Below are 26345 nucleotides of genomic sequence, written 5' to 3' on the forward strand. Positions count from 1 at the left end.
AAAACGTCTCCTTTCTCTCTCTCTCTCTCTCTCTCTCTCTCTCTCTCTCCATATTGTGCCTTAAATCTTCACTCAACCCTTTAACAATACCGAGGGTAAATTTATTTCCGAACGAGGGTAACAAGCTAAATTTCTTAGAGTTAAAAATGTTAAGTAATGTGTGTGTGTGTGTGTGTGTGTGTGTGTGTGTGTGTGTGTGTGTGTAGTAATATCCACAACGATAATATTTTTTAGCTCTCGATGATATTGATGATGATGATGATTGCCATTATTATCATTATTATTATCATTATTATTATTATTATTACTATAGTTGTTGTTGTTGTTGTTGTTGTTATTATTGTTATTATTATTATTATTATTATAATTATTATTATTATTATAATTATTATTATTATTATTATTACAGACATGTGGAGTGAATGGAGAATGAGACTGACTAAAGGGGTGTATGTAGGTGAAGTGGAGGGAGGGAGAGGGAGAGAGAGACCGAATTTGAGGTGGAGGGATGGAGCTGATAGGTATATGAGGGAGGGGGGAGTGAGCTGGGGGGTGGGCAGTCAAATGGTGGGTGACAGAGCGACTTGGAGGCGTTTTGTCTGTGGCCACTTTTTGCGGAATTAGGGCGTCGGGCTATGAATAGACAGATAGATAGATAGGATATTAGTAGTAGTAGTATCATCATTATCATTATCATTATACTCTATCCCCTTGCAGTTACACTCCACTTAAGGGATATGTTTCCAGTCGCAGCCATTAGACGCAAACTTCATTCACCCTTTATTTCTGGAATTTCTTAACTTGAATAAAATCGTCTGGCCGTAACCTGAGTAATAAAAAAAATCGTCATTGTAGTTATGGGGATACTTTGCTGTGCAGAGCGTCTTACTGTAGGTGGTGTGGGAAGATTCGTAACACCCTTTCCTTAGTGATTTGTATCCTCACATTCTTTCCATGCTGTTTCTGTTGCTTGAATACCGAACAGCAGGATAATTAAGGTGAACTATTAAGAATAAGCCACCAAAGAAGAGGTGCTACGTAATCCGGAAAGTCACTCACAATGGGTGCATCGGATTCCGATGTGATGTGGCGTGACTCATTGGTGAGGCAGAGAAGCTGTACGAAAGGCCTGGAGGGCAAGGTTGGGGAATGTCCGGCCTCCGGACCGTATTAGACCTGCAAGACCATTTGATCAGGCCCGCGAGGCAATTCATAAATGCAATTTCATAAACTTACGAACGAATATATATATATATATATATATATATATATATATATATATATATATGAGCCCCTGTGGTAAAGTGTGCGTTTTCGTACACTGAAGAAGTAGGGTTCGCGCCCCGCCAGGGTAAAAAACTTTGGGAGCGTTCTTCTGGCCACGTACTGCTTGGTGGACATCATGGGTGCTGTGGTTGAACCAGTGTCGCATACTATAAAGTATGCTTGCACCCAGGCGGCTTGCACAGGCCGATTACACTTGGTTCACAGACTACACACACCTCCAAAGCCACTACAACACTGCAGTTACACTTACAAGTACTTTTCACCCTACATACATTATCTACTAGACAGCCTAAGCCACTTGGTAGAAATACATTGGCTGTATCGTCCCCACTTCGGTCGGGATAGGCCGGTCCTGAAGTGGACACTCAGACGGCTGGTGAGATGAGAGATGAGATCTATCTATCTATCTATCTATTGCCAGACTCCTCAATCCTGTTTAGGGTGGCCACAAACAAATCGCCTCCACGTCGCCCTGCCCCCCGCCATTTCACTGCCCTGCTCCCACCTCACACACCCCTCTCTCATATACCTCTTCACCCCATCCTTCCATCTCATCCTCGGCCTCCCCCTCCCTCTTCCCCGCACCACCTCACTCACATACACTCTCTTCGTCAGTCTCTCACCCTCCATCCTCTCCACATGGCCAAACCACCTCAGTGTGTTCCTCATAACGCTGTTTATATATATATGTATATATATATATATATATATATATATATATATATATATATATATATATATATATATATATATATATATATATATATATAATTTACTGGGCTACAGTTGATTATAAGTTGATAATTTTGTATGGCCCGCGAATGATGTTAAAAATATTCTGATGGCCCTTAATAGGAGAAAGGCTCCCCACCCCTGCCCCAGGGGATTCAACCATGTCTCAGGGCTAATGGTGTTACTGCTACAGCTACTACTGCTCTTTCTCATTATTATTATTATTATTATTATTATTATTATTATGTCTGACCACTACCTGGTGGAGAGAAAGTTAAGAGTAGGTAAGAGATGGGTGAGAGCTAGGAGAGTTAGGTGTGGCAGGGAGGTTTTGAAAGTGAGTGAGTTGGATAAAAGAGAGAAAAAGATAGAGTATCAGGAGAAATTGAAAGATGAGTGGAACGCAGTGAAAGATCGGGAAAATGGCAGCGTGGAGGAGGAATGGCAGTTGTTTAAGAGTGCTGTGGTGGGGCATGCAGAAGAGGTGTGTGGTGTGAGACGTGTGGGTGGTGGTGTAAGAAAAGGAAGTGAATGGTGGTGCAAGGAAGTAAGTATGGCTGTGGCTGAGAAGAGACGTGCATATGAAGTGTGGCTGCAGAGGAAGGATGAGATGTCATATGAAAGGTATAAGGAAAAGAGGAATAGAGCGAGAAGGGCTGTGCGTGATGCTAAAGTGGCAGCAGATGAGAGGTGGGGTAGGCGGCTGACAGAGAATTTTCAACAGAATAAGAAAATGTTTTGGAAGGAGGTGAAAAGGGTGCGAAAGGGAGAGTCTGGGAAGGAAGAACGAGTAAAAGCAAAGGATGGAAGGATGTTAATTGAGATGGATGCGGTAAGGAAGAGATGGGGCTAAGATGCAAATGAATGTGTTTGAATGGATGAGTAAATGGAGAGTGAGTCGTCCTGTCTCGGCTACCTCCCTTTCCTTGGGGGAAGCAGCCTAGGTATATAGATAGATAGATAGATAGTTAAATGTAGAGGAGGAAAGGGTGGCTGAGATTGTGGCGGATAGAAGGGTGCAAGGAATAAATGTGTTGGGAGAGTTGAATGATTCTTTGATCACGAAGGAGGAAGTGGAGAAGGCAGTAAAGGAGATGAAAACAGGGAAAGCTGCAGGTATGGATGGGTGTGCTGTGGAATGCCTGAAGGGTGGTGAAGTGACTATTGTTGACTGGTTAGTAAGATTGTTGAATGTGTGCTTTGAGAAAGGTATGGTGCCAATTGACTGGGCAAGTGCTTGTGTGGTCCCGTTGTATAAAGGCAAGGGTGATAAGTATGAATGTACTAGCTTTAGGGGTATAAGTCTGTTGAGTGTTGTAGGTAAAGTGTATGGTAGAGTGTTAATTATGAGAGCTAGAGAGGGTACAGAGGGAGTGATTAGTGATGAGCAGTTTGGCTTTAAGAGAGGGAGAGGATGCATTGATCAGGTGTTTGCTGTGAGACAAGTGTGTGAAAAGTATTTAGCGAAAGGCAAGGATGTGTTTTGGGCATTTATGGATTTAGAGAAAGCGTATGATAGAATTGATAGGGAGGCTTTGTGGACTGTTTTAAGATTGTATGGACTTGATGGTAGGTTACTAAAAGGGGTGAAAAGTTTTTATGTAAATAGTAGAGCGTGTGTAAGAGTGGGAAATGCTGTGAGTGATTGGTTTCCTGTGAGAGTGGGGCTGCGACAGGGATGTGTGATGTCGCCTTGGTTGTTTAATATTTACATGGATGGTGTTGTAAGGGAGGTGAATGCAAGAGTTTTAGGTGGTCTGAGTCTGGTAAATGTTGATGGAGGAGAGTGGAATCTGAAGCAGCTGCTGTTTGCAGATGATACTGCACTGGTGACTGATTCAGAGGAGAGATTGAGACAGTTGGTAGAGGAGTTTGGAAGGGTGTGTGAAAGGAGGAAATTGAAAGTAAATGGGAATAAGAGTAAAGTGATGAAGTGTACGAGGTTGATAGATGGTAGGGGGATGAATATAGTTTTGAATGGTGAGTTGCTTGAGGAGGTAGTTTGTTTTAAATATATAGGGTCACATGTTGCTGTGGATGGAAGAATAGATGCAGAAGTGAAGTTTAGAATAAATGAAGTAGGAAAGGTGCTGGGAGGAATGAAAAAAGTGTTTAAATGTCGTTCGCTTAGAATGGATGTAAAGAGAAGGCTGTATGAGGGTGTTGTGGTACCGACTGCATTATATGGGTCTGAAACATGGAATATGGGTGAAGCAGAGAGGAAAAGTTTGAATGTAATGGAGATGAGATGTCTGAGGAGTATATGTGGAGTGATGCGTATGGATCGAGTGAGAAATGATGAAGTGCGAAGGAGAACTGGAGTTGTTCGGGAGATGGCTGGTAGAGTTGAGCAGAGGGTGTTGCAATGGTTTGGGCATATGGAGAGAATGGATAATGAGCGACTGGTGAAAAAGATAACTAGATCTGATGTGAGAGGTGTAAGGCTGAGAGGAAGACCACGAATAGGATGGATGGACAGTGTGAAGAGAGCGCTGGATGCGAGAGGGATGTCTGTTGAGCAAGGAAGAGTGGCTGTGCGTGACAGAAATAAATGGAGAGAAATTGTGAATGAATAAGTGATGACGCAGCCCTGAGGGGATATTCTCCCACATTTGGTCTGATCAGCTAGTCAGGTCAGGTGCGGGTAAGGGGATGGGTCTGTTATGATGTGGCAGGGATAAACCAGTTCTGCTGTCAGGCCCTGCTGCGGATGTCACTGATTGCATTGCGCAGTCGACCCTTGTGCGGTGTGATGTGGTGAGGATCTGTCCGTTCTCCCCTTTGGAGCTAAGATGCGAATGAATGTATTTGAATGGATGAGTAAATGGAGAGTGAGTCGTCCTGTCTCGGCTACCTCCCTTTCCTTGGGGGAAGCAGCCTAGGTATGTAGATAGACAGATAGATTATTGTTATTTTTATTACTGTTTTTGTTGTTGTTGTTGTTGTTGTTGTTATTTTTATTATTATTATTATTATTATTATTATTATTATTATTAAAACTTCCCACATCCCCATGGGAAGTATTCTTTTTTCAATATTGATATTATTCTTTTCGATTAAAAAAGGAAATAACCATTACACAGAGGCTCTTTGGCCTAGAGCCTTCAAACTTTGTCCAGTAAATTGTCCAACTGGCCTTCTAGCCAAATATGAATCAGTTAATCAACCGAATCACCGGATATTATCTGGAATGTGAGAAAAACTGATTCCAGGACACCATCTCAGAAGCTGCTTAAGCTAGGAAGCTGAAATGATAGGCTACTGCGATATAGCCTTAAGGCGGCCGCATTGCTGGAAGGAGTATGGTTCCAAACGGCTGGTTATTTTCTGAGATCGCCTGGGGTCAAAAATTGAAACTTTTCTCAATATTCCGGATGTTGTCTAATTTTCCAAGAAGGATTAAACCTAGAGCCACCAAACTTGGTGGACTTAGGAACTGTAATGATGATGACCTGAGGTGACATGCACAAGATCAAAGACCTTGACTTCAAGACCCCTTTATAGCTCGACTTCTAGTAGGCAATGGCTGTGGGAAGTTTTTCGTCATCAGAACTGTACTTGGACATTTTTACGGTGTTATAATTATTATTATTATTATTATTATTATTATTATTGTTGTTGTTATTGTTCTTGTTTCTATTATTATTTTTATTATTGATGTTATCATTACTATTACTATTATTATTATTATTATTATTATTATTATTATTTATTATTATTATAGACATGTGGAGAGAATGGAGAATGAGACTGACTAAAGGGGTGAATGTAGGTGAAGTGGAGGGAGGTAGAGGGAGAGAGACACCGAGGATGAGGTGGAGGGATGGAGCTGATAGGTATATGAGGGAGGAGGGAGTGAGTTGGGGGGAGGGCAGTCAAATGGTGGATGACAGAGCGACTTGGAGGCGTTTTGTCTGTGGCCACCTTTTGCGGAATTAGGGCGTCGGGCTATAGATAAATAGATAGGATAGTAGTAGTAGTAGTAGTAGTATCATTGTCATTATCATTATACTCTATCCCCTTGCAAATATATATATGGATGGGATGATGAAAGATGTAAAAACACGAGTAATGGAGAGGGGGATGGCGTTGGTAATGATTGGTGATGGATGGAATATCTCAAATTTGTTGTATGCTGATGATGCAGTACTGCTCGATAATACCAGACAAGAACTTGGTAGGCTAGTGCAGAGTTTTGCTGATGTCTGTGAGCGTCATGCCTTGAGAGTAAATGTAGAAAAGAGTAAAGCGATGTTTATAGAGAGAGAAGGTGACTCCCAGTGTGATGTTACAGAGAATGGAGAGAGACGGAATTGGCGAGAGTTCAAATACCTGGGTACAGAGATAGGAAAGAGAGGAAAATGTGCAAAAGAAGCTGAGAGTAGAGTAACACAAGGAAGAAAGTAGCTGGTGCAATGAAGGCCTTGGTAAGAAACAGAGGCTTGAGTGTTGCAGCTGCACGAGGCTTACATGAAGGAGTGTTAGTGCCAACTTTAACATATGGATGTGAGACTATGGTGTGGCATGAAAATGAAAAGTCAAGAGTAGGAGCAGTGGAGGTGGGACTGCTGAGGAATCTATGTGGAGTACAGAGGGTGGATAGGGTACGAAATAATGTGATTCGTGAAAGATGTGGTGTGAGAAAGTCTGTGAACACCAGAATCGAAGAGAATGTAATGAGGTGGTATGGCCATGTGGAGAGAATGGATAATAACAGAGTGTTGAAAAAGGTATATCTGAGCGAATTTCAAGGAGGGAGGAGGCGAGGTAAGCCAAGGAGAAGGTGGAGAGATGTGGTAGATAAGTGTGTGAGGAAGAGAGGTTTGGAAGTCTGTAAGGCTAGGGAACTGACAAGAGATCGAGCTGACTGGATGAATGTTGTGAGGAAAAGTGCATGATCAGGGATTTGGCACCCCTTCTTAGCGTGGCAGCGTCCAGACTGACTCTACTGGATACGTTTATGTTAAGCTACAGAACGTGATTAATGTTTTTGGCGTATCTGATAGAGTCAGGCTTCAGGGGGTTTGAATGATGAGTGAATGGAAGCGTGGCCCATTGGATTGGGCAAATTTGGGCTGTCTGGACATTGCTACTCCACACCCTGCCCTACGGTGGGAAAGGAGGTCCGGATGATGATGATGATGATCTATCTTCATCCAGTTTCAAGTTATAGCCCCCTGAATATCCGTGGCCTTGAGTTTGACCTTTCAATGTCACTTAAGGTCAAAGGTCATGGTACCATTTAAAAACCCATATGTGACTTCCTATATGTTGATAATAACAAATATCTAACTTCAACCAGATTTGAGTTACAGCCCCCTGAATGTCCGTGACCTTGAATTTGACCTTTCACGGTCACTTAATGTCAAAGGTCATGGTACCTATTAAAAGCCCATAGATGACATCCTGTTTATTGATAGTAGTAATTATCTATATGCAACCAGTTTCGAGTTATAGTCCCCTGAATATACGTGACCTTAAGTTTGACTTTTCAAGGTCACTCATGGTCAAAGGTCTTGTTACCAAATGAAAGCCCATATGGGAGTTCCTGTAGTAATTGTAAATATCTCTATCTTCAACGATTTCAAGTTAAAGCTCTCTGAAAATCAGTGATCTTGATTTTGACCTTTCAGGAGCATGGGTGTCCAGAGGGGGGTAGTTGTCCTCCCTCGGAATTCCGGAGTGTGTTTGGGACTTTCCCAGTCCCCCCATTCGGACGCCTATGACCGCACATATATGTACAATTTCTTTTATTTTGACCCCCCCCTTACAGAAAATCCTGCAGACGCCCCTGTTTCAGAGTCATTCGATTACCTCCAAAATTTAATCACTTTCATTTGAGATCAATCCCCACATATTCTGAGAGTTTCATGTAATTTAATTCAGCCTTTTTTCTGTTATGTTCCTAAAAACCAAGAGCAAACTCGACCAAAAACACTACCTTGTGGGACTCCGTCCCGGGCGAGATAATAATGATGCAATTTCTTTATGTCTGTTGGTTGGTTTGTTATCAAAACACAGCAAAAATGGTGCATGTAGCGCAAATTTTTGTTGTGCCAAGACACCGTTAAAATGCACTAACTTAAAGATTTTTTCAGTCAGATCTGGCCATGATTTCTTGAGTTACGACTCATTTCTGAAGATAGGAACTAACTTGATATCAAATGGAGGCTGCCGAAGGTGGCCTCCCAGCGAGCAATAATTTATATTATAATGATCTGATTTCTGTATGTTTGTTAATTTCTTGGCTTGTTACTGTTATATGGCAAATGCGGGACATGTAGTGCAAATTTTTGTTAGAGCAAGGTACCGTTAAAATGCTGTAACTTGAAGAAAAAAACAATTTCCAAGCCAATCAGGCCACCAGTTCCCAGATATGACTCATTTCTGGCCTTTTGTTTAGAGTGGAGGGGATGAATTCACTCTTGGCCCAGCACTGAAATTACCAGCGTGACACAAAAGAGAAGAATGATGTGTTTCTTGCCTTATCACTCTCTCTCCTCTCCTTCCTCCCTCCTTATGGTCCTAAAACTGTACAGTGTAATGGTAAAGTATAATCTATATTGTAATGATCCGTTTTCTGCATGTTTGTTGGTTTGTTGCTTGACATCGGCGGACTTTAAGGAAGTAAAAATGATGATGATAATAATAATAATAATAATAATAATAATAACAGCAACAAGAAGGGCGTCCCCGGCAGTCATTTTAATGCCGACGTATAAACACAACACGATATCTGGTCAAAGATGTCGCGTTTTGGTAAAAAAATGCCGATTTTATGGCCATTTGAAATTTTAGGCCCGACCCACCTGACACTGACCCCCCTACCGCCAACTGGGGGGTGACCCCCATGATGTAATGAGGCATGTTATAGGATGCAGATTTGAAAGATGCACCTTTGGGTTTTGGTTTCATGTCGCTGTGACGAATTTGAAAGGAGTTACAATGAAAAAACGAATATTACATTTTACATTTTGGGAAGCCAATTTGGCTCAAAATTTAATCAGGTGTTCAGAAGGTCCTAGCCCATCATTCATGAAGTCTTAATCAAAATCTCACCGAAGTTTTCGAGTTAAGTTGCTAATATACAGACAGACAGACAGACAGACAAACAGACAGACAAACCGAGTGAAAAAAATACCCTTCCCCGAGTCCCTCCGGGGTGGGGACGGACAATACTACTACTACTACTACTACTACTGCTGCTGCTACTGCTGCTGCTGCTACTACTACTACTACTACTACTACTACTACTACTGCTGCTGCTGCTGCTGCTGCTGCTGTTGTTGCTGCTGCTACTACTATTACTACTACTACTACTACTACTACTACTACTACTATGGTCCTTTCACCGCAAGAAATCCGTTCAGGGTGGGGCCCACCTGGTGAATCACCTCTAGCGATGCTGCCAAATCAACCGTAGTACATGCCTCTCTCTCTCTTATTTCCCATCTATGTGCTATTTGAAATTGTTTTTTATATTCTGTATATAGTAAAAGAAGCTATATAGTACACTAAGTATCACTTTCTAGAATTATAACAACGATTTGAATGAATTCTACGACACGTGGCAGCGCTTTTTTCCCATGTTGCCACGCCGAGGTCGGCGAGGGACCCAGGGTCAGAGAGAGGATTAGGCCTACAGGGGAAACCTCTTAAAAATAAAACGCGCCTAGACTTTTACCTCATAGGTGGTGTGGAAAAAAAGTTGAAAATAAATAATAAATATATACAATATATATATATATATATATATATATATATATATATATATATAGAGAGAGAGAGAGAGAGAGAGAGAGAGATAAACAGGATATATATATATATATATATATAAATATATATATATATATATATATATATATATATATATAGAGAGAGAGAGAGAGAGAGAGAGAGAGAGAGAGAGATAAACAGGTGGGATGGGGGTAGGTCAGAGTGATAATCCGATAATTCGTGGTCAAATTGGCAACGTCGCACTTGGGGGATTCCAACTTCTGCCACACCCTGAACGGACTTCTTGCTGCGAAAGGACCATAATAATAATAATAATAATAATAATAATAATAACCCTATTTTCTAAAATGAATGTAGTGCAATGTGTGTGTGTGTGTGTGTGTGTGTGTGTGTGTGTAATTTCACTCCACTGCCATCAACAGAGAAATTAATTATTATCCTGATACACATACGGTGGCGTGGTGTGGTGTGGTGTTTTGTTACGGGCAAGCAAGTGCAGCGAAACGATGTTTACCCTACGTTCAGCTGAGAAATGAGCAGCGCGACACAATGTGGCCCGGTCCGACATGACAAAGCCCAATCGTGATGGATTTCAGTGGCTAATAACTATTCTACTATGTGAGATAGAGAAGAGATTCTTTCAGCAGGTAGTAGATATATTCAATAAATTTTGTATTTAGCTATATATTTACTCATGAGACCAAAGAAACCCGTAGGAATCCCAGCTTTCCAAGCGAATGTATCGAGGGCTTCAATTGACATGCTCCACCATGAAGCCGATTAAAAGCACTATGAAAGCGACACGTTCGAGGTATTAATTTTTTTCACTATCATATGTTGATTGCACAGGGGCGCGCACGCGCTTGTGTGTGTGTGTGTGTGTGTGTGTGTGTGTGTGTGTGTGTGTGTGTGTGTGTGTGTGTGTGTGTGTGTGTGTGTCTGTGTCTGTGTCTGTGTGTGTCTGTGTCTGTGTGTGTTAGAGAGAAAAAAATATGAAAAACAATATTTTACCTTGATAATTCTTCTATTATTGTTCAACTGCTTCACCAGAAATGTTGAAAGTTTACACTAAGATGAAATTATGATGACTCGCTTAAAGGTCGCCTTCGGCGGTCTCCACTCAGTGTCAAGCAACAAACCAACAAACATACAGAAAACGAATCATTATAGTATAGATTATATTATACCACTATACTGTACAATTTTAGGAGTAGATGGAGGGAGGAAGGAGAGGTGAGAGAGTGATAATACAAGAAACACGTCATTCTTCCCTCTTGTGTCATGCTAGCAATTTCATTGCCAGACCAAGGTCGAATCCATCCCCTCCACTCTAAACAAATGGCCAGAAATGAGTCATAACTCGGTAACCAGTGGCCCAATTGTCCTTCAAGTTAGAGCATTTAAAAGGTACCTTGCTCTAACAAAAATTGCACTACATGCGCCGTTTTTGCTGTGGTACGGTAACAAACAAACCAAAAAAACAACAAACTTATAGAAATTGGATCATTATAATTTAGATTATACTATACGGTTATACTATACAATTCAGGAGCATAAGGAGGAACAAAGGAGAGGAGAGATAGTGATAATACAAGAAACACGTTACTCTTCCCTCTTGTGTCACACTGGAAGTTTCAACGCCAAACTAGGGACGAATCCATCCACTGCACTGCTAAAGTTGAAACAAAAGACTAGAAATGAGTAATAACTCGGGAACCGGTGGCCTGATTGACCTGGAAATTGCTTTATTCTTCAAGTTAAAGAATTCTATCTGTGGCTTGTTCCAATAATAATTTGCACTACATGCGCCGTTTTTGCTGTGTTACGGTAATAAACCAGCAAACTCACAAGCCAACAAACATACAGAAATCGGATATGATAATATAGATAGGCTTATGTACAAATGTTTGCTTGCTCGTCACGCGCTGACAAAGTTCATTTTACTGGTGGTAAGGTGTGGCGGTGGCGTTATGGGTTGGTATGGTGAGGTGTGGTGTTGTGGCGTGTTGTTGTACGGTGCACATTTCAGTGAGGTAGGGTAACTGTGTGAAGGGGTCGGGGTTCCACTCATTCAGTTTTTTTTTTTTTTTTTTTTTTCCTCACTCTCTTGCACTTTAACCTAAATTGGCCAGTTATCCATACTGAAAGCCGAGTTCTCGCAAGAAGTAAGCTATAGTTCAGTTTTATTCTATTAACAAAGAAATGCTGTGGGTATATGCTGAGCCTTAGTGTTCCCTAATTCTGTACCAAGGCATTTGCATTAGAATATGATGCTAGTCACAAGAAAGTGCTATGGAAAGGGTATAGAGGCGGAGTGTAATTTCATTCTGTCACGGAACTACGGAAAATAGGCTGCAAAGAGACTAAATAATGGCCAACTCACTGTGTACGACCTATAGTTGTATGTAATTGTCAATTACAGAGAATTTTTTTTTTCCATCATTGGTCAGGGATACACAGCCTGAAATATGATGATTCTCTATTGTTTTTAGCAATTTTATCATCAGGTGTTTGTGTTAGTTAATTCACCCTGATTTTTTTGTCTACAGCCTAATCAGGTTTTGGGGATATAAAAACACTCTTGCCGGTAACCTATAATCAGAAATCATATTATTGTGCTGGATATGTCACTCATAAAGTTCAGTATAGTTTGGGTGTGAAGTGTTTGGTACATTTATGAGTGAAAATGTATGCAAAACACACACACACACACACACACACACACACACACACACACACACACACACACACACACACACACACACACACACACACATGCACGCATGCGCGCGCGCTTACTGTAATAGAAATGAATCCTCCGCCCAACTGATGATGCCTATGCACCTAACACATTGTGCCACCAAAAGGTAAAATCTGCCTTTGCTGCCAGTACCTTTTTACCAAACCTGGCACAGTCATGTGGCCTAGGACTCTATTCTCGGAACGCGTAACAGCACAGGTGGAAAACGTCTGTTAATTTTTACTTTGGCCTTACAAGTGTCTTGCTTTAAAATTAATCAAGCAGTCTCATGCACGATTTAAGCTTTCAGAAGTTTATGACTGAAGAGGCATAACCTTATAAATTAATGCTACAAAGCGATACTCATTGGCGAAGATGTTTTCCATGGCATATCCTGTTACTTTAAGGCTGGTTCGAGGCAATTAATCCATGTTTAAAAAAATATACACTTAAGTAAAAGTTCTTCTGGATCTTTTAAAGGAGAAGAAAAGAGTGCAGACATCATAATGAGCTATAAGCACAAGTTCTTCTGTGATTCCACATTCGTGACGTGTCCTCTTACCGACAGTTTCTAAAAGTTGATAATGTCTTTTAGTATTAAATAAGTTTTAGCAAATCAAATGGCATCATTCTCTACTAAAATCGGAAGAAGTTTTTATTAATTACAAGATCATAGATATTCTAGATATTATAATGAGACGGTGATGTTGATAAGATATTTTTATATACGTGCAGGTCCAGCTGATTTCCACACACAGCTGCTTAGCAGCGGAATAAGATGGGTTTGTCCCTGATATTTCCTGCATGTCTTGGAACACATATTGCTGGGTCATTACTTTCACCAAGAGGTAAGTGATGATGGCACCCGTGCTGGACTTAGCCAGTTTCCTTAAATACGAAATGTCCAGACATCAGAGTTTTACTAACTTTTCTTTCACCAAAATATTTGTTTCACGGGCTTCCAGGTTTTCATTCCTGATGTTTATGTAACGACTCGTGGGTGTTGTTATATAAATCAAATGTTGATTCAACACTGTCTTACTGTTGATTTTGAGATAGTTCATGGATGGATGATGATTAGTATTCCACTGTTTGCAGTATATTACAAGGGCAACCCTTACTCTTTACTGTTTATTAAGGCTACAGATTCCTATATTCATTGTTCTGTGGGTGATATATTCATATTCATCCACAACAAAGGCACAGAAAGAAACCAACACACCATTATATTACGAGTACTGAATTGCCCCTTATGTATAGGATTAATGAAAATGTACCTCAAACACTTAAACAGATATTGTTTAAAAATTATTATTAGTTTAATGACTTGAATAAACTGTATCAGTGGAAATTAAACGAAAAATGTATATATGATCAACAAATATAAGCAACATAAAAATTCAGTTGTGGAAACACTCGGTTTTCTATACGTAGTAAGGCTGTCGTGCTGCGGGTGTCCAGCACGTTGATCATGTTAACACCAGATTTCACCGTAAGGCTGCCTCTCCACTAGTCAGTGTTTGGCAGTACAGTTTTCCATGTGGCGCTCTTTGGGTTTACAGTTATTTTCAGAGGCGAACAGGACAGTTCATTATCGAATCTGACCTCTAGTGCGTAGTGCGGAAGAGGCGATTATGCTATATGTTTGTGTTTTGTAGGATGAACTTTCTAAATGAGCAGGATAGAACTAGAAAGAACAGGGCAGAGTAGCACAAGAAAACACAAGCACATATGTCCGTACGTGAACTTCACTGGAAAAAAAAAAATCAGTTATTAATGAACAGTTTAGGACAGACAAAGGGCAATGTAATGAGATGCGATAACAAGGTTGTTTTATTTCTTTAGTTTCGAAGCATTAAGTTTATGCTTGGTGACGGAAGATAGCTCTGAAACTGGTGTTGTAGACAAGCAGACAGAACCATCATCCCAGGTCAAGCCAGATGTTCATGGTTTCTGAGCAATCTGAGCAATTTGTTGTGATTCCAAGTCACAGTGCCGATGATGCATTGGTCTAGCACCTGGTTACTCTGTGTGCTCGATCTTGTACTATGTTCCTTTTTGTTGACGTGTGTGTGTGTGTGTGTGTGTGTGTGTGTGTGTGTGTGTGTGTGTGTGTGTGTGTGTGTGTGTGTGTGTGTGTGTGTGTGTGTGTGTGTGTGTGTGTGTGTGTGTGTTTACTTTCACTCTTTAAATCTACCTACCTTCAATATCTCCAGCCTTCCCCTGTAATGATGTCTCCTTCTTCCTTCATCTTTCTCGCAAGCCTTTGTATCGCGCTCAAAATAATTCGTCTTACTCTGCTGTTACCAAGTTCACCTTTCGAGATCCCTCTTCTCTCATTTTTTTTTTTTTGGGGGGGGCCTGTTATTTTGCACTGTTCCACCCACTGCTCTCGTCTCTTTTTGTGAGGCTTCTTACCCCCCACCACTCTCTCACCCGTGATGCACTGGTATCCCTTTCCCACCAGTCATTCTTAATTTATTGGTTCTTCCCCCACCACCGCCCCTTTTCCCCAGTCAGGCTTGTTTTTGTGGTTCTCCTCCTCACCTCCGCCTCCTTCTTTCCATATAGTCTTGCTTTCGTTATTCTCCCCGTCACCATTACTTCTTCCTCAAATCCTCCTCCCCATCACTGACCCTTTCCCTTGCGTACGATCCTCCCAGCGTGTTCTGTCTCACACCCAGAAAATAATACAGTGCTGACTCTAGGATGTTGTGCTTTTCTCTTATCTCTTATTCTGTTTCTTCTGTGACTGTTCCCTTGCACTCCTTTTCTTTCTTTATTGCATCATTCGTGTGTTCATTTATTTTTTCCCTCTCTCCTTTATTATTAGTTCTGACCCCGAATCTTACCATATTGTTTCATTTGATACCGTTCTATTCCTCTTCCCTTATTTTCTTGTTCTTTCTCGTACCTTTTACTATTACGATCTCTACCTTGTCACCTTTTAGTTTCATTTTTATTTCATACCTCTCGTTTAGAACACCTGATTGTTTTTGTTTATTCGTTTGTGTGTGTGTGTGTGTGTGTGTGTGTGTGTGTGTGTGTGTGTGTGTGTGTGTGTGTGTGTGACTTCTTTGCTTACTTTTTCCCTATTCTCTTTTTTCCACCCCTTCGCTCCCTTTGGGTAGTATTGCCCTTTTTTAACTTCTTAGTGTTTCCAAAGCCTTCAATTTTTATAAACATCTTATGTAGGATTAATTTTTTTACTTGCAATAGTCTTAATGATCAAGATTACACCTAAACCATTTATACCACACATTTCTTAACTTACTTTTTCATGTTAATGATGTAGATATGCCTGAAAATCCTCTTTTTTTTCATTTATTTTATCCCATCCCGCGTTGCTTAAATGTTAAGCAAAACATCTGAAAACCTGGTCATTCCTCTAAACTTTTCAGATACCCTCCTAGCCATGTCGGTTCAACCATCTTTTAGTCAAAAGAATCTGATCAGCTTTGATAAGCTGAAAACAACAAAGTAACTAGGAAGTTGCTTGGGAGCGCTTACCTCCGTGAACACCAATAACATTTATAATTTACTGCTGTAATTCCCATCCTTCCGGATGTACATTTTTTTGGTCTCATATACTCAGTTGATTCTACGGTCTTATTCTGCCTTGTTACACAGTTTTAGAGAGCAGTTACCTCCGCCAAACACAATAAAATATTTTATTGTTTCCTTCCTCTGCATGAGGATCCACCTTAGATCTAATCAACTCTTTCTTGACTCACTGCCTACCTATCTACGAGCTCCACTCAGTCCGATAGCAACTTTTTAGATATCTTGTACAGAGACAGACAAACAGACAAGATGGATTACATAATCTCTGTCCATATCCTTGACATTGATAGATTGTCATGTAAGTGAGAGCGAGAGCGGAGGTTGAAAATTTTACGCAAGATTAAATTTCGAGTAGGTGGAGGAGTGAGGGGAGAAAACTAAGGTGTCTGTTGCATCTCTCTCACAAGCACTCATTATGTACAGAAACATACGGGAACGCCATACAAACATCATTACATTTATGTGCCTGAGGGGAAGATCCTGCTCCCGGTTGGATAGGAAATATGCCAACGTTATCTTCCAGTACGATTACTGCCATCTTCACACAATTTTATTCGGATTGAATTAGATGCTGTGTAGAGAAATGAGTTGTGTGCGACAGGGTACCGTTGAGATACTGTTGGTCACCAGTCTGTAATTCATAATGTTATCCAGTTCCACCCCAGCCTGCCTATGTACGGACTGCATACGTTTATCTACCTTGTTCTGACTACCACATACTTTGACTCCATTATTTAGTTTGCATTTTGACTGGCGGAATGCATAATTACTTTAACCCCCTCAGTGTGTGTATGTGTGTGTGTGTGTGTGTGTGTGTGTGTGTGTGTGTGTGTGTGTGTGTGTGTGTGTGTGTGTTCTTGCTGTCACCAGGTGTTTTTATCGACCTTAGGAACACTGTTTGGTAGAAAAGTGGTACACCTCTTCTCTACGATAATTTTACTGATTTTCGCTTATACTTGAATTCCCCAGATGATTGTATGAAGCATTAGAAGGACTTCCTGTGGTGAAGGAGTTTGTAAACGTTGCATCTTACTCTCTGTTCAGAGAGTCTTCGGCGAGTCGAGTAATATAAACTAGAGATACCAAGAGTATAATAGAATGAAGAGCGGCTAGATTTTGAGAAGATGACGATCAGATGATGGTGCTGGTTGGAGGGGAAATAAGTCGACTGTATCTTGATGTTCATAATGCTCTATTCGCAGGAATAAACTGAAGAAAATATCGTCATTCAGGAGATGGCAATGGGACTGGAGTTAATCCTCTACTACAAGAGGTGTTGTCTATGCCGGTTGTACCAAGATTTAATATCTAGAGGTATCATGGTACTGAAGGTCATATGTGAAAAACAAAAGGTAAGTATTTATTTCAAAATTTTCTTACCTGTATTGTTAAACTGAAAGTGTCCAGTTCTTTCTCAAGTGTTTTGTACACACACACACACACACACACACACACACATATATATATATATATATATATATATATATATATATATATATATATATATATATTATATACTGTATCCATTTCTTCTATCTCTGAAATCTCCATTCTTGGAGATTTCAATGTTCACCACCACCTTTGGCTCTCCTCTCCTTTCACGAATCCACCTGTTGAACAAGCCTACACCTTTTTTATCCTTAATAACCTAGAGCAGCTTGTACAGCACCCTACCCGTATCCCTGACTGCCTTGGAGAGAACTCCAACATACTTGACCTCTTCCTTACAACTAATCCTTCTGCTTACACTGTTAATCTTTTCTCTCCGTTGGGCTCCTCCGATCACAACCTTATCACCTTAACCTGTCCTATCACTCTGGTATGGCCTGCGGACCCTCCAAAGAAACGTCGTCTGTGGCACTTTGGAGGATTTGCAGATTGGGAGGCCCTCAGGCAGTACTTCTTTGATTTTCCCTGGAATGATTATTGCTTCCATGGCCGGGAGCCATCTGGGTGTTCCTTGCGCATTACAGAGGTTATTCTCGCGGGCATGGAAGCATACATTCCTTTCTAATATCCTTTGACTAATGCACGAAAGCCTTGGTTTAATCACGCTTGTTCTAATGATGTCCGCAACAAGGAGAGGGCCTATAAAAGGTACCGGAGTCAACCCACCCCTGAATCACTTCTTTCATACATTTCTGCCTGGAACTGTGCTAAGTCTGTTCTTCGCTCTGCTAAAAATAATTTCATCCGTACAAAATGCTCTCAACCCTCTATCTAGAATTCTTCCCGCTCCTTCTGGCACCTTGCCAAAAACCTTTCTAACAACTTTACCTCATCATCCTTCCCTCCTCTTTTCTACTCTGATGGCTCTGTAGCTATTTCTTCTACTGATAAAGCAGATCTCTTCGCTCAGACTTTCTCCTCCAATTCCACCTTAGACGATTCCGGTGCTGTTCCTCAATCACTTCCCCCCTCTGACTTCCTCATGGCTAACATTAAAATTTCTTCAGCTAATGTATTTTCTGCCATCACAGGGCTCAATACTAATAAGGCATATGAGCCTGATGGAGTCCCTCCTGTTGTTCTCAAGAACTGTGCTTCTGTGCTTACACCCTGCCTAGGCAAACTCTTTCACTTTATCTATCAACTTGTACCTTTCCTTCTTGCTGGAAGTTTGCCCTCAATCAGCCAGTTCCAAAGAAGGGTGACCATTCCCAACCCTCTAACTATCGTCCAATTCCTTTAACATCCTGTATCTCGAAAGTTTTCGAGTCTATTCTTAATAGAAAAATTTTAAAGCATCTTCCCTATCACAATCTTCTTTCTGATCGTCAGTATGGGTTCCGTCAGGGACGCTCCACAGGCGATCTTCTCCCCTTACCTTTCAGACTCCTGGTCATCCTCCTTTCGGGACTGACGAAAGATTTGCCACTGCACTTGACATCTCAAAGGCTTTCGATCAAGTCCGGCATAAATCTTTAATTTCCTAACTGCCCTCTAACAGTTTCTATCCTTCTATCTGTGCCTTCATCGCTAGCTTCCTTTCTGGTCATTCTATAGCCGCTGTTGTAGACGGCCATCGTTCTTCTCCTAGATGTATTAACAGTGGTGTTCCTCAGGGCTCTGTCCTATCACCAACTTTCTTCCTTTTATTCATCAATGACCATCTAGGCTGTACATCTGACCCTATCCACTCATACGCTGATGATTCCACCCTTCACCTTTCCTTTCGATTCCCACAGCGTCCATCTCAGCAGTTACTTCAACAGACAAGGGATGAGGCTATGGCACACCTAATGACTGAATTGGCTCGTATCACTGACTGGGGTAAAAATAATCTGGTTGTTTTTAATGCATCGAAGACTCAGTTTTTGCACCTATCAACTCAACAAAATCTTCAACAGGTATACCCACTAATGTTTAATAATAATCAGTTTAATCCTGCATCATCCTTGAACATGCTTGGGGTTTCATTTACTCGGGACTTATCTTGGAAAGATCATATTACATCTCTTGTAAAATCTGCTTCCAAGAGATTAGGTGTGCTAAGCCGACTCCGTTCCTTCTTTACCCCTGCACATCTGTTGACTCTATACAGGGGTTTTATCCGCCTCTGTGTGGAGTACAACTCTCACGTGTGGGGAGGCTCCCCACATACAGCTCTTCTCAATAGGGTGGAGTCAAAGGCTTTTCGTCTCATTAACTCTCCCCCTCTTACTGACTCCCTTCAACCTCTGTCTCTTCGCCACACTGTTGCATGTTTATCTCTTTTCTATCGCTACTTCAATGGTCACTGTTCCCCTAAACTGTCTGCATGCATTCCTCCACCTCTACGACGGGCGCGTAGCACCCGTCTAGCAGCAAACTCTCACCCCTTTTCTGTCCACATCTCTAATGCAAGAGTTAACCATTACTCCCAGACCTTCATTTATGCAACAGGTCAACTCTAGAACTGTCTCCCTCTGTCTGTATTTCCTGCTTCCTATGATCTCCAGTCTTTCAAACGCAGTGTGTCCAGTCATCTCGAAATGAATGGATCTTGAATTTGGCTCTCTCTTATTTTTTTTTTTCTCTTGAAAGGAACAGTTTTGCGGGCTTGTTGCCTTTGGTTCCTTCTTCCTCACATAAAAATAATGTATATATATATATATATATATATATATATATATATATATATATATATATATATATATATATATATATATATATACTGTATAGATAGATAGATAGCCTAAATAGGTTGACAGAGAAACAGATCGAGGTCAGTAGATAAAATGAGTCTATAATCTAGTGGGCCAGGTCAATATTTACAATATTCTCAGTCCTGCTGGATATTGGAATGACAGCTAAGGCGGCTTGAGCCAGTAGGGACACTTACCACGGCAGGCTTTCTGGCGCACTGGACTATGCTGCTCTGTTGTATTTGGTGTGTACTGCATCCCACAGGACCGAGTGACTCTCGCGCGGCATTACCTGCCTTTACCCGCTGGAGACGAAAAGCCGCTAAGAACGATTGCTAGAGGTACTGACTCCTTTACCCTGACTCCTCTGTCTTTGGTGATGAAAACAGTCTGCCGATACCGTCAACAAAAAACATGAGACATCATCATTTAGAAGAAGTTATTCGAGTGTGTTTGAAATCTCACATGTTTGGGCAGATACTGAGCGCCAAGGAGCGGTAGTGGTGGTGGTGGTGCAGCATTCACTGTCCCTCATACATTTCACATGACAGCCACCCCAGACCCGCAACTGACTGTGTGTGGGCAGAGCAAATGCTTGATGTTGATTCGTGTGATGAGGAAAGACAGTGTTAGGCAAAATGTATAAATCATCCACTTACACCTTTTCCTACCACGGACTCCAGTATCTCATGTAGAAAGTAAAGACAAAATAAACGGAAAGAGACTTAAATTTAATATACATTTCTTCCTTCCTTCCCTGCATTACTCATTTATTTATTTTATCCGCTATGTTTTTGGAGTTTTTACAGCATTTATGCACACGAAGGGCAAAAAGAAGTTAAAAAATCTAAATCATTCTTAAATTAGGCTGGAGTGGGTTTTTGTGAGTTGTATAGAACTGCCTAAAGATAATGGCAAGTTATACACAGTGAAATTTGCAGGAAAAAGAAAAGCAACATATCAATATCGATTAGATGAGACTTGTTATTGATGTGTACACAGGTGAGCAATATACACTGTATAGTATAGCCTAATCAAAACTGACATGAACTCACCAGACAGGTAATGTTAGGCGTAAAGTGGTGTATTCTTATTGTCATTTAAGTAAGATCAGTAACATATGTTTTAACGAAATTCTCATCCTTAACCTGATCCCTGCGCAGGCCAGTATTTGATCCTGCGACTAACTGGGAGAGATCACTTCTTTACCGACTTGGCCATCATCATCATCATCATAATCTCTGATTATTATTATTATTATTATTATTATTATTGTTGTTGTTGTCGTTGTTGTTGTGTTTTTGTTGTTTTTAACCTTTGTGGTAATATTCTCTTACCACTTTTTTCCACGACACATCTTCTTCATTGCTGGTTTTCAGAACACTCATGTAATTTTTCCCAGGACGGTTTTTAGGCACATTCCCACGGACGGTTTGTAGGCTCCCAAAACGTCGAAGCTTCCAGTGCTCCTTAGGCGTTTGAAGAACGGAGAGAGCACACACTAGGGAGCAGTAGGAATCTCGAGGGCAATAATAAAACTCCCAGGACAAGTGGTCTTCGGGAAAAGAAAGACCATGAAGCAATAAAACCCCAGAGGCATGAATACTTCGGGGACAAGAAGACCACGAGTGCTATAAGACTTCACAGGCAAGATCTCCCCGAGGGCAAGATGACCCAAAGAAATTAAATATGAGGAAAAAAAAAAAAAACTTCTGGCAACTGTCAGGAAAAGTTTTCGGAGAACTGATATAAGTTCCTACAGCTGGTCTAGTTATGTCCACCAAGTAATTACAGGTCTCCGCGCACAGCTGAGGTAGGATCTACTTATGTCCACCAGGTAATAACTGGTCTTCCAAGGATAAGCTTGGGTGTTACAGGGGAAATAATCTGAACTTCAGTACGACCAGATATAAGCTCTAATGTCAGGAACCACACACACACACACACACACACACACACACACACACACACACACACACACACACACACACACACACACACACACAAGCACGTGCACGCCCCTGTGCAATCAACATATGACAGTGAAAAAAACTAATACCTCGCACGTGTCGCTTTCATTGTGCTTTTAATCGATTTCATGGTGAAGCATGTCAATTGAAGCCCTCGATACATTCCCTTGGAAAGCTGGGTTTCCAACGGGTTTCTTTGGTCTCATGAGTAAATATATAGCTAAATACAGAATTTATTGAATAAATTTTGGAGTCGCTCTTCCGTCTTCCTGACCGGAGAAAATCTGTGCATTTTTGCTGGGTCCCATGCCTTATCAGTACCGTATTACTGGAAATGAGCTAGCGGATGCACTAGCGCATTCCGCTTCTCCACTTCTCCTTGGGATGGAGTGGCGGCTAAAATGGGTCTTTTGTCTCCTGTCTTTCACTCCTTACTCTCCTCTTCATCTCTTGTGTCCACATTCTTGTTTTATCGTTATTTCTTACCGCCTTTCTTTTCTCACTGTTCCTCTCAGGTCAGACATTCGGTTTCATGGTATGGACAGTTTGCGGCCCTTCACTGACGTCGACCCTTCCTCCTTTCCTGGAAAGATCAAGCCCGTCGACTCAGTTAACACCAACCCTACCAACGCCGGCTTTACCAACGCCGAATTTGTCAACGCTGATTCTATCAACTCTGCCAACGCCGACTCTGTCAATACCAACTCTGCCAGTACAGTACCTGTTAACGCCGAATCTATTAACATCGACCATGCCATCGCCATATCTACCAACACTGACTATGCCAACGCCATATCTATCAACGTCGACTCCATCTATATTGACTCTGTTTTGTCATTCTCTTCTTCTCCTTTCTCATTTCTGTTTCATTGCTAGTCATATATCTTTGCTTTGAATTAATGCCATATGGCTTCCAATACCTGGCGCTAAGAGTCCATTATTCAATTTAGTTCAATACTCCCTCCTCTAAGTTTTCTCTCTGACCCATTCCTGGTCTCTGTTGTTTTCTTGTTCTAACTCGTCTCTTCCGTGAACATTGGCAATCTTCATGGAACCTACATCTTATCAACAAACATCACAGTACTAAGCCCTCAGACATTCCCTGCCACACATCAGCCCACCCCAATCGTCGATGGGAGACTGTCCTTGCTTAACTCCGCTTGCGTCATACCCTCCTCACTCAGGGTCAGTTAATGAGCCATAACCCTCAGCCAATCTGTTCACAGTGTATCTGCCCTACGACTATCCGTTACCTTATTCTTGATTCCCCAACTGCACTCCACCACCGTTTCTCAGCTTTCCCCTTCCTCTCCTGACTACGACGGCCCCACTGCTTGCTGAGTTCCTAGGAGATTCTCACACAGGTTCTTTTTCCAGTATTTAAACGTTTCCTTCTGTTCTTCACATGATGCATTTAATTTATTTACTTCTGCCATACTGCCATATAGCCACATTATGGCTTAATGCCGGTTCTTCATTATACCTACCTTAAGGGACGGGAAGTCATTTCTAAGCTGAATAATATTGTAAGGCAAAAGTAAGAATAAAGCAGTAGAGGTAAACACGTTGGGGAAGTATGGTGGAGGAGAAAGGTAGGAACCCGGGCCCCACAGTCCATAGTAGGCCTCTCTGCCAGTCGTGCTAAAACGTGAAATTGATCGGCGGAAGTTACAGGTTTCAGCGCATGTTTCTTGAGTCGTATAAATAAAATTACTGGAGCTTAAGTTGTGCATAAGATTGTTTGTTTATGCTTTCATATTTGCCATCACGAGTAACGTTTCGAACAATGCTGATTAACATATTTATCTTCAGCTTATCAGGTCCGATTTTAAAAAGAGCACAGACACTCACTGCAACCAAAAATTTGCCCTTAAAGAATGGTAACTTACGGCTGGGGTATAATCTTGATTATTACCATTATATTTTGCACTTGAGGGTGATTGCTATCGTAGGAGTCTTTTCCTTAGTGTTAAGGCTGTGCACTTCGAAAATTGCTTCGATTGATTAATATACATTCGGAAATAGGGGCGAGAGTATTAATTTTTGTGTACAGCTCTTACATTCCTTAAAATCAGTGACTCTTCTTTGATAAATTTCCATGTCTTACATTGCGTGGAAAATGCGGCGGGGCTTACCTGGGGAAGTTTCATGTCTTCACACACACACACACACACACACACACACACACACACACACACACACACACACACACACACACACAGATAGATAATTTATTGACCACAGCAGTACGTAATATAAATATAAATATCACATGAGCAATACATTTAGACTGTAGACCAGCAAACAACGATCATTTATAGTGGCATTCAGTGTTAAACATTCAAGATATTGTGTATTATTTTACAGGTCATCTCTAGTATAAATTGATTAGAGAACAGCTTATCCATGGTACTGAATTGATACGTTTCTGTAATATTCTGGGTCAACATACACTCTTGCACTACATGCTTCTCTGTCTGTACCTCACCACACAAACAGCCGCTCTTCAGGGGACAAACGGCCTCGACCTCTCCTATTCCACCTCCCTGTCTCACACTCTAACCGATGACTACCTGTTCTAAACTGGGTAAATGACAACCGATGTTTTTCATCAATAGTATGTCTTGCAGTATAAACACTATGAACCGCCATCGTCGGGTTCAAACTAAAATATGTTGTTTTTCTTGATGACGTCTCATCCGTGATTCTAGATGTTATCTTCTGACAATCATTATTATTAGGTATATCCTCATCCAACAACTGTATCATTATCCTGCCAGTATCAATGTCCATATCCCTAACTAATTTCATAGCAAATAATAATGGGTCATCATCATACATTGCTATCTCCTGCCACATCTTGCGGAAAAACCTATGCTGTCTAGAACGAATCATGGTTGACAAAGGAGGGCAACCTGATTCTGCGTAACATACATCATTGCAAGTTGCTCGTCTCACACCTAGTAACTGCTTTAAACACCAGTTATAGTGTTTAGTCATCGGTTTCAAATTGGCTCCAATCTATGACTCAGCACAATATAAAAGTGACGAAATTAATGCAGCATCAAAAACGCGTTTTTTTTTTTTTTTTATATACAAAAGGTACATCATTATTATTCTTGATAAATAAAACGAATTTTAATACATGTGACATTTTTAACTTGGCATGTAACTTGACAGCAGAGGACGCCGATCCATCACAGGTGAACGGCGACCCAAGGTACAGTCATAAGAAAAACCATCGTTACCCCCAGGAGCGTTCGATGGGAAACGAACGTTAGCTGGGCAATGTGGGCGGGTCCTTACTGTTCGACCCTCCCCTATCTAGTATTGCCATATCACAATCCCATTATAAGAGTTGGAATAATGAGCAAGAATGAGCCATATGGCGGGGAAGTATATAGGACGTGTTTGCGTTACCCTGAGCGCCCCACCAGGGATTAATAATGAAACTTGGCACGTTTATAATTTTCCTACTATTCAACACTTATAATCATTAGAGTACAAAAAAGAAACTATTTTGAAGTGTATTAAATCTATAGGCATCGACTTTTTTTTATGACAGTGTAGCTGAGGTGCACGAGTTCATTTGTTTGCTTTAGATGGGTGGTTAAATGCTTCAGGTGGATGCTTCAGTTAGTGGCGTCCATGCGTCGACATCTAGAGGCTGCTTTGGAAGCAGGGGGTAGGTATACAAAATATTAATGCAATGAGACTGAACATGTACTAATATTTTCCTTCTACTCAACGTTCATTATACATAGAAAGCAATACATATCATTATTACATTGAAATTTACTAACTTGGCTTGTATCGGCTGAAGTTCTATCATACGTCTGGCATCGGTGCATATACTCATTGCCCGTCTGCGTGTATGTTGCCGACTCTACACCATTCTGTTACACTTTTATTTAATGAATTCGGTGCCAGATAATAAAACGTATTGTCTATGCACAAAGGCCAAACGATCTACTTAGTTTTTATTACCTCAAGCACAGATTCTAATATCTATGTCTCACATAATCGACATTGATGGGTTTATAGTACAAACTTTCCTGTCCCGTCATTCCACAACACTTCGTCATTGTGTCATAGTTCATAGCTCTGAAGGGTAACGATAGTTTTTCTTATGACTGTACACACAGGATTCGCATGCCTCAACGACTAAACCATCCACCACCAACGGAC

Source organism: Coenobita brevimanus, chromosome 69 (assembly GCF_032717465.1).
Source record: "Coenobita brevimanus isolate Jiangsu-jjx chromosome 69, ASM3271746v2, whole genome shotgun sequence".
Lineage (NCBI taxonomy): Eukaryota > Metazoa > Arthropoda > Malacostraca > Decapoda > Coenobitidae > Coenobita > Coenobita brevimanus.